The 10,484-nt window shown below is 34.9% G+C and overlaps 1 long non-coding RNA gene across 1 annotated transcript; it reads right to left on the bottom strand.

Moving 5' to 3' along the window:
- Window positions 1–5,438: 5,438 nt before the first annotated feature.
- Window positions 5,439–7,860, bottom strand: LOC146905113 (uncharacterized). The gene is made up of 2 exons (XR_015019410.1): window positions 7,442–7,860; window positions 5,439–5,676 (listed from the first exon to the last, which is right to left on the bottom strand). It is a non-coding gene; the product is annotated as an uncharacterized LOC146905113 (long non-coding RNA).
- Between the last annotated feature and the right edge of the window lie 2,624 nt (window positions 7,861–10,484).

Raw genomic sequence — 10,484 nt, 5'->3', positions numbered from 1 at the left:
TCCCTCCATACTTCTTCTTTTATAGCCTCTTCAAAACATTGTGGTTCCTGTGCAAAAAATGTAACATTACATGATTCAAGAATTTCTTGCAAGGAACGAAATTTTCTTGGTGGAGTTTCTGAATCAGAATCTTCTTCATGAGAATTGCTCCTTGATGGTTCAGCAACATTATGAGGTGATTGCTTGAATTCAACAGGCACCATAGGTGTTTGCACAACATCTTCAGCTTCCCATTTCCATGCTGCACTTTCATCAAAAATCACATCTCTTGAAATTACGAGCTGACTAGTTGTTGGATTAATAAGCCGATATCCTTTTGATTCATCACTATATCCAACAAAAATAAGCTTTTCACCTTTTTCATCAAACTTTTCTCTATTTTGTGCAGGAACAAGAGAATATGCAATACATCCGAACACTTTAAGTTGACTTACAACTGGTTTTCTTCCATGCCATGCCTCAAAAGGAGTTCTATCTCGAACTGCCTTTGTAGGAGATCGATTGAGGATGTAAACAGCACTGCTAACCGCTTCAGCCCAAAAACTATTTGGAAGCTCTTTACCTTTTAACATGCTTCTAGCCATCTCAACAATTGTTCTATTTTTTCTTTCGGCCACACCATTCTGTTGTGGTGTGTGTCTAATTGTGAGCTGTCTGCTAATGCCTTGCTCTTTGCAATAATTGAGAAACGGCTTGTAGATAAATTCGCCTCCTCTATCGGTTCTAAGAGTCTTCAACTTGCAACCACTTTGATTTTCAACAAGTGCTTTAAAATGCAAGAACTTGGTGAAAGCTTCTGATTTCTTATCAAGAAAATAAATCCAAATCATCCTGGTGTAGTCATCAACAAAGAGCAGAAAGTACCTTTTATTTCCAAGAGATGGAGTTCTAGTAGGTCCACAAATGTCCGAATGTACTAGTTCAAGAGGGGCTTGAGATCTCCATGCTGTTTTTGGAAACGGAAGACGATGCATTTTTCCATATATGCAGCCTTCACAAACTGCATTATCTATCTTGATTTCTGGAAGCCCAACAACCATGTTCTTCTGTTTTAAGAGCTGCAAACCTTTGTTGTTCAAGTGATCGTATCTCAAATGCCAAAGATAAGAATCATCAGTACTTTTACTGCTAAATGCAGCAGGCTGAAATGAATTCATGTTGAGGGGAAAAAGGTTATTAGGAGTCTGCAACACAGTGACAATATGCTCTCCTGATTTTTTGTCAAAAATCTCACATTTGTCATCATCAAAAATCAGCTTATAACCCCTTTTCATAATTTGTCCAACACTTAACAGATTTTGTGAAATATTAGGAGAGTAATGGACATCATGAATGAATTGTTTGTTGCCTTGACTAGTATGAACTGCTATAACCCCTTTTCCTTCAATTTTAACATGTTTTCCATCACCAAGTTCAACATGAGATGAATAATTTTCATTTAGCTCTTCAAATATGGTTTGATTCCCTGTTACATGATTGCTACAGCCACTATCTAAAAACCATATTTCACCAGATTTTTGATCATTAATCATCGTAGAGAATAACTTATTTGCATCATCTTCTGCAGAAAAATTAATTCCCTTTATTCTTTCATCATCTTCTTTCTTCTTATGCCAACAATCTTTACTTGAATGGTTGGGAATTTTGCATCTAGTACATCTAAAGCGACAATCTTTTGATTCATGTCCAGATTTTTTGCAAATAAGGCAATAAGAATTAGAATTACCTCGTATCCTTTCTCCTCCTCTTCCTCTGTATCCAGAATGCCTTCCATGACCTCTATTGGAAGGATGTCCACGAAATGAGTCCCCTCTTCCTTCTTGTCGCGAGTTGGAACTCCGGATATTCATCTTTGCTTGAAAAACATTCTCCAATGGCTGATTGTTGTATCTATTCACTCTTTCCTCATGAGCTTCTAAGGAACCCATTAGTTCATATTGTGAGAGCTTTGAGAGGTCCTTTGTTTCTTCAATAACAGCAACAACATGTTCAAATTTTTGTGGAAGGCTTCTCAATATTTTCTCAACCACTTTCTTTTCTGGAACTTCTTCTCCACAACTTTTAATTTGATTTCCAATCTCAGTTACTCTAGAGAAGAAATCTTTGACTTTCTCACCTTCTTTCATTGCTAAGTTTTCAAATTGGCCCCATAAAGACTGCAGCTTTATGGAAATCACTTTTGACGAGCCTTGAAACTCCGTCTTCAGAATATCCCACGCATCTTTGGCCTTCTTAACACCAAATATTCTAGGATAAATGGCTTTACTTACACCTTGCTGGATGATTCTCAATGCTGTAGCATTTTTCTTCACATTCTCCTTGTATTCATTCTCTTTCTCTGCAATCGAGGAAGCGTTTCTTCGAATTGGGCGTTCTTCGTATCCGTCTTCAACCACATCCCACAGATCTTGAGAGATAAATATAGTTTCCATTTGAGAATTCCAGTAATCATAGTGTTCACCATTGAAAACTGGAATTTGATTTGTTGTGTAAGAGAAGATTGAATTTGAATTTGACGTTGCCATTCCTTTTTTTTTTTTTTGAAATAAACCAGGCTGCTCTGATACCAAAACTGTTGGAGAAAGAGGAAGAAAAGGAACAGAAAACGTGACAATTATGGAATGGCAGCAATTGTTCTTTTCATTGCAATGCATTGACAATACATAGAACCTCTAGTTATATTGATGCATAGAAAGTTCTAGTAAATAAGTGAATGCATCTAGGAATATTAAATGACAGTTATCACCAGCAAGCTTGCTTTTAGGTTTTACGGTTTCTTTTTAGAAACTACCAAACGCCTTTGTTTCGTCAAGCAAGCAATTCCCAGTGCTACAGGAAATGAAGGTCATAACGGTGAGAACCACACTAAAAGTGATGATGTTAGGATAAAAGTGGCCTAGAAGCTGAATTGTGTTATTAACCTTATGTTGTGAGCTTTAGTGTGGTTCTCAGTTCATTTTGGAAATCTAGAGGTTTGTACATATCATGGTAACTGGTAAGTTCGAGAATATGTAACATTGCTTTGTTTTTATCACGCCTCAAAATTTCAACTTTGTATTACATCATGGACTTTTTACTCTTCTGCTATGTTTGCTTTTATTAATTGGGCAACTCGTTGGTGCACGTCTATCGGCTACTTAATAGATAGATAGATACAAAATGTCCCACACGGAGGATGGAGGATACTCAATAAGCTAATAGGATAGTAACAATTTGAAAGCAAACAAGTCCCACATTGGAAAATTTTGTGAAATGTAGAGAGGGAGTGAGCTATAAAACCAACGTATGACATTATATGTTTGATATACCTCATTTTGCTTTATTCACAGAATGGTGTACAGCCTTTTGCTTGAGTTGGGGGTTGAGAACTTATGAGGAGATAGTCTTTCACAAATTTAAGACTTTAAAATTTGTCAACCCTCTCTTCTTATAACTTTTTGCACTCCTCATCTTAATTAGTGTTAAAATTTATCCCATTAAACTTCGCTCCTCTTATACAAATAGGGCCTTATTGGATAGACTAATGTATGAGCTTATGAAAAAAAATAAGTAAATAAACAAGCTTTTATAAGTTCTCTCTAACAAAAATTATATCTCCATAAGATGTTTTTTCATAAACTACCTTGACAAGTTTATGAATAATACACAAAAGCTAATTTATTTGCATAAGCTGTTTTGCGTATGCTCACAAATAAGCCATTCCAAACGGCTTAAATTTTTTGGGGATCAATTTCTTGCTTCTCCAATCTCCTCACACACAAGGGAGTTGGTGTGCTGACATGCTATTGTTTTAGAGAAATGCCTTCAAACATCTACAGTCCTATTAATAGTAAAGACTGCTTAGTAAATAAGCTGCGCTTATTTTGTTATTATGAATATATTTTGTTATTTGTAATTTGTTTATGTCATCACAGTATATGCATTATGCGGCAGGTTGTTACAAAACAGAACTATAGAATTCTGTGAACGTTTTGTTTCTAAGGACTTAGCTTCAATTAGCTTCAATAAGTTATCAATTAGGATTTATCTTGAAGAACTTATTGAAGCTAATTTCTTATAACTCTTTTGTATCTTTCTTTGTAAAAAACTAATTGATAATGGATACTAGAGAATCTTGTCATTCATTGAATCGATTGTGATTTTGCTTTACAATTGATTTTTAAATTAGATCTAGATATGCTATTGTTTTTGTTGTTAAGAACTATATTGATTATTGGTTGCCATTGATACTTCTCCCACACATCTAAGTTTATTAATGTGATTTAGATTTACCAAATTCGCAACAATTTTCTTAATTAAGAGAACTTAATATTTAAAAGTAATTACGTCCATAATAATAATGATTCATATATTTAGCACCATGCTAAGTAACTAGGTACCTCCATAATGGAGGAAATAAGTTGAGTGCTTATAAATAATGTTATTGAGGCATTCGCAGTTCACTTCACTTTTTGCGGAAAGCATAGTAACAATAGACAAAAAGTCCCACATCGAAAACTTTCAACAATATTAGAGAGTAAGTTTGCTTATAAAAGCAGCGCATGAGATCCTTGTAGTGTATTACTACTCTAATGAGTTGATAGGTGAATGAGAACTTATCTGCAAGTGAAACCTGGTTGATGTGAAATTTGAAATTAAGGGAATACTATGTTTCAAATTTACCATTTACCAGGTTTTTTTTGCTTATAACTTCTCTAATGCCTGTGATAAAAAAGAAACGTTACTTAAAAGATCGTGATAGCAAGCTGTCTTAATCATTCAAAATTGTGTAGCAACTGTCTTCTCTAAGGCTTTATCTTGAAATATTTAGTGCTAATGGCTATTTCATGCTATCAAATACTTTATTAATAACATTATTAAACGCAATAGTATATTCACTATTTGATGCTTTATTTATTTATTGAATATTAAAATCAACCTACTCAACAATCTTCTCCTTTGCAAACCCAATATTATTGTTCGAATATTTATGAATGAAATCCAAGAGATAATTAGTATAACAGTAGTGATTCCTTCAAAAAAAAAAGTATAACAGTAGTGATTAATTTTTTGGTGGTGGTCGGGATTTGAACCCCGAACCATGCAAATATTATGCATTGTCCCTACCAACTGAGTTAAGCTCACGAGGACAACAGTAGTGATTAATTAACACAATGATGTTGGGATCAAACACTTCAACGATATTGTCTTCCTCCTTTTACTATTATCTTGTATCTCAACAAATTACCTTTCTAATTGCTTAAAATTAAAAACAGTCTCTTTTTGTTTTGTTTTTTTTACAGTAAAGATAGGATTTTTTTGAATCAGTAAATTTTATTAAACAATCAGATCCCTGCTCAAGACAAACAGAGACCGGTGGAACTGAGAATACAAACAAAAGGCGCCGGTCTGAATCGACCTGCTCTGATACCAATTGTAACACCCATACCAGACGTATCTAGAAAGTCTGGCACGCGCGTTAATATTAGTACTGGATACATTAAAATATACAACAATTAAAAACTTCGAATGAATAATATTTACATCAAGTTACGTTCGTAAAAATCATAATACAATACAACTCATCCATACATAAAAATACATCCTTGATGTCCATAATGTCCTGCAGCTTTACGAACGAACTCTTGAAGTAATATCCATCCGGCTCCGCACATACATAATCATCATCCTGCTTATCTGAAACAAATAAGGATTGGGATGAGACATAATGTCTCAGTGAGTTCCCCTAAATCCTAGGCTATAGGCAACCTCAAGGGGAAACCTACGGTCACCACGTGTCTACATTACAACCTGACGGTTGATTATACGTGTGTGGGGACATGCATACTTAGACGGTAGTGCATATTAGGGCCGTCATAGTCATATCTCACTTGTTATAGGCTTCTCACCTATACATGTCATGGCGGTCGAGGGGGAACCTAAAACCGCATTGCCAAGATTACACTTTATGTATCGAGGCCTAATCCTAACATAATCATGACACGATGCTAAACCGGACGATTAGGGGAACTTAAGATCGTCATCGGTATCATGTTCATAGCTTGCTATATACATAACTTATACTTGTCTTAAAGCATCTAATGCTCTTATTCCCATACATAATCGTACCTGAGTTCATACATGTTCATAATCATAATCGTAACATACATAAACGTACTTAAGTTCATTCATATTGGTTAGCGTTGAACAAACAATGTTATCTTGATTCATTTTACGGATAGTCCCGGGTGGAGTAACCCCGAAATCAATCCCATACATGACCGATGTACGTACATCGGACTCCCTCGGTGTCGTGCGCGTCCCTTGCGGCTTGAACCGTTCCCCTTAGGTCGAGAACCTCCCGTATCCCCCTGGCGTGGATAACAAGAGACACGAACACCTACGTCTTGCTTACTCAGTGACATGCGGGTCCCTTACGGCTTGAATCGTTCTCATAATGAGAACCCCTTGTATCCCCCTGATGTGGATATCAAGAGACATGTCACCTACAATTATTAAATCATAGTCTTGTCGTGCATATAAGTTAAACATGTACATACTTGATTGTTTACCTCGGAACCTTAATCGAACCGATTAGTGGTAAACTCTTACTGGTTCATATTAATACCTAATCATGGTGGAGAGACTAACTAGTCAAACCACGGCTTACGTACTTGCTAAATCATACTAGCTCTTGTGCAAAGAGATTACACTTCGCGTCTTATCATTCTAGGGATTCTTGCTATATTCTAGTTCTCGACTAGCTAAGCCGAGGCTCTACATACATTCCCTTTCTTAGTTCATTGCTACCCCATCATGCTTAAACTCTCTTGAGTCATCTTCGTGACCCATGTTAAATTGCCATGATTATCGATTCAAGTTCTATGGATGATTGGTACATTTTCTATTAATTCCGAGGACCCAAAATGCCATAACCCAAGTAACAAACCATTTAGAAATTCTAAGTTTTAACCAAGACAAGTTGGTTCCAGTTGTAAAATAGGTGAAAACAGTAAAAATATACGTCAACACGATCGCATCGGACCCCCACACGACTGGCCCCAAGCACCCGAGCACAAAACAACACAAAAGTTGCCCTGTCAGGGGCGCCTGGCGCCAGAGAGTGGGCGCCTAGCGCTGGCCTCTCTGACTTTGGGCGCCTAGCGCCCTTGTCCAGGCGCAGCGCTGCGAACCTGCGTGTTTCGGCTGCGGGTTCGTGGCATTTTCGACCCAAAACTCCAATTTTTGATCTCCTAAATGTACCAACTCATTCCAAACATTGTTAACAAGTTTATGTACTAAAAATAGCTTACAAGAACATATATAAGATCAAGTTCCATGGCAATTTATCATGTAATCACAAGGCATGGCTTTAGGTTCAATAAAATGTCATAGAAGCTAAACTAGCACAAAACATGAATATCCAACCCCAAAGGTAGGTTACTCTACCTATAGAACTCACCTCTAATGTTTGCACTTGACCCCCAAGCTTTCAAGCATCCTCATCACTTCACATATTGAAACTTAGCTTGCTTCCAAAGCTCTAAGTATCACAATCCATACTCTAGCTCTTCAAGCCCACTTCAAATCATCTTTCCTTTAATTCTTGACCAAGAAGGAACCTTACCAAGCTCAAACCATGCTCCAATCATCACCCTATCTTCTTGAGATTCTCTTGGTGATGAGAAGTAAGGAAATCAAACCAAATCCCAAGCTCCCAAGTAACTAAAGACCTTGAAGGAATCTTATACAACATGATTCATGATTTTGGAAGAAGTTTGAGAAGAATTGAGGAAGAGAAAGAGGGAAGGAGGGCGTGTGAGTTCTAGAGAGAGGGGAGAGCAATTGCCAAACTCAAACCCTAGAGAGAGAAAGTGAATGGAAAATGAATGATTTTGAGACCAAATCCAAATAAATATCCTTTGGCGTGAAAATACCACTTTGCCCTTGTCTTAAGCGTTTTTAAAACGACTCTGATATTTTTCCCGTATTATGCTGACATGTCATAAAATATCTCCCACTACTTACTTTCCATGAACTTTCGTCCTCTGATAAATTTAACAGATAAAATTTCCATTAGCTGACGAGCGGGATGTTACACATGACTTGTCAAATTGATTGAACAGTTTGCGTCATTCATATTTAATAGCTCATCAGACATACCTTGATAAAAATTTAACGTATAAATTATGTGAAATTCAACATGAATTCTTCAATCGGACCTTGTTTATGATATTCATGAAGCATCTAAATTTGACCTTATAAAGTTTGATTTTCAATGATCAATTAGTTGTCATGCATGAAATGGTAGAGTAAGAAACAAAATCATGGCTTTGCAAAAAAAGAAATACACTCAATTTAAATTTAAAAAATGTAGGATGTCAAGAGAGGACAATTAGTTCACTCACTTGAATTATTAAGTGTGAAGATCTATTTAGTGGGTGATTAATATGTATCTCTGGTGACATTCTTTGATCCTGCTCAAACCATGAATCTCATAACCAATCTCATCTAAACTTTCATAAACCAAAAAAAAAAAAGGAATGACCGATAATCTCATAAAAAAGAAAAGAAAACAACAATTGAAATTAATTTATTTGTAAAAAAAAAAACATTTGATTTTTTTTAGGGATAATATTTTTTTTTGATATTAATTTAATTAAAATGTAACAATTTTTATTTTTATTATTATTATTATTATTATTATTATTATTATTATTATTATTATTATTATTATTATTATTATTATTATTATAAAATAAAATAAAAGGAAAAAAGCATGGAAGGATTTTATTCCATACTTGTAGCCTGTAGGTAGCTCAGTAGCTGCATAGTGACAATTTGAAAACAAAAAACAAGTCCCACATCGGAACTTTATTAAATATAGTGAGTGAGTTTTGCTATAAAACCAACGTATGGCATCATTCATAGTTACACTGTTTAGCTGTTGAGTTGATTGTTCGGGTCCTCCAGCTTTATTAACTGATATATGCCGTTTTCTTATCTGTGTTGGGGTGTTTAAAACTTATAGGATTTCTTTCAGATTTGTCATCCAAGTTCTCTTATAACTTATAGTGCGCCCCCATCTTGATCAGTTGTAAGATTTGTCTATATGCAAAACTTTTTTGGTTCACACATTTATTGCAAATGTGGGTTTATGGAAAATGCTGACCAGGTGTTTGAAGAGAAAGATCAAGCCTGTTATGTCTCAAACGACATGCTGAAAATGTTTTCACTACCTTTGTTGTCCTAGAATTGAATCCAACATTGAAAAAAATAGTGTATGGCTTGACTTTCAAATGAGACCAAAACCACTTAAGATGTTAGGTGTAGACTCATATCTGAATCAAACACGGAGAACACCTCAATATGTTGTTAGGCATGTAGCAATAATTGTGGTTTCTCATGTAGTGGTTATTTTTTTCTCATCTCCTTCGACAATTCTCATGATGGATTTCAGATCATGATTAAAAGAAGATTCAGCATTTGTTGGTTCAAAAACAATATTCATAAAGTACAAGGGAATAGGCTACAATATTCAAAGTTGAAGTTTTTGAACAAGTGACAGGAATACATAGACAATATCAAGCCAAGTGCATTAGAATTTAGAAGAAAGAGTTTGTGAATGGCCTGTAACTCGAAGACTTGTGTTGCTACCAATCATCCGAAGTTCAGAAATATTGTGAAAGCAACCTATGGTTATAAAATTCAGATTACAAAATCTGAAACAATCCTTATGGTCTAACAATTTTTCCAGTATTGAAAATCTAAATGCACTTTGTGTTTTTGTCAATTTTATTATTTTCATTAGAATGGACAAGATGGCAGAGCAACTGACTTACTGACTTACAACAGATTAACAATTCCTCCTAGTTACATATAGTTACATATATATATATATATATATATATATATATATATATATATATATATATATATATATAACAGAAATATTTATAGGCCCTGTGATAACAATTACTCCAAGTTATGTGGAACAAAACTTACTCTAATAATTATGTAAATTATTAAATGGTTTTTCAAGGAATTTCTGATATTACATTAGTGTATATTTTTTTATGCTAACCCTCCAGTTCTTAGGGAGAAAGGAACCCTAGTTATCCGGAGTTAGGTCGGAAGGTAATTATAGTTTAACAAAGAATTGTTTCTGCCAGAAATCCAATTCGTATTCTCCCAAACGATTCACCAGAAATGTTATTAACTACTTGAATTCAATTACTTGGTTTTGTAATTAATTCATGTATGTTTGTAGATAAAGCGACAAGTATCACACAAATGGGATCGGTATTGTGAATTCAACATAAAAAATTTAACAAACCTAAAAATAATAATTATTATTATATATATAAAGAACTAAGTCCAGTCTCTTGAGCATAACTCAGTTGATAAAAATATTGTATTATATATGTACGAGAGTCGGGGTACAAACTTTTCGATAACCTCGTTTTGCTATCTCTGGAGTAACGCTCACTCTCTTCCCAGACCCT

Source organism: Medicago sativa, chromosome 7 (genome assembly GCF_051527215.1).
Source record: "Medicago sativa cultivar Bolivia chromosome 7, Bolivia_mono, whole genome shotgun sequence".
In the NCBI taxonomy this organism is placed as follows: Eukaryota; Viridiplantae; Streptophyta; class Magnoliopsida; order Fabales; family Fabaceae; genus Medicago; species Medicago sativa.
The sequence above is the reverse complement of the archived record's forward strand: the minus strand, read 5'-3'. Positions and strand labels throughout refer to the sequence as shown.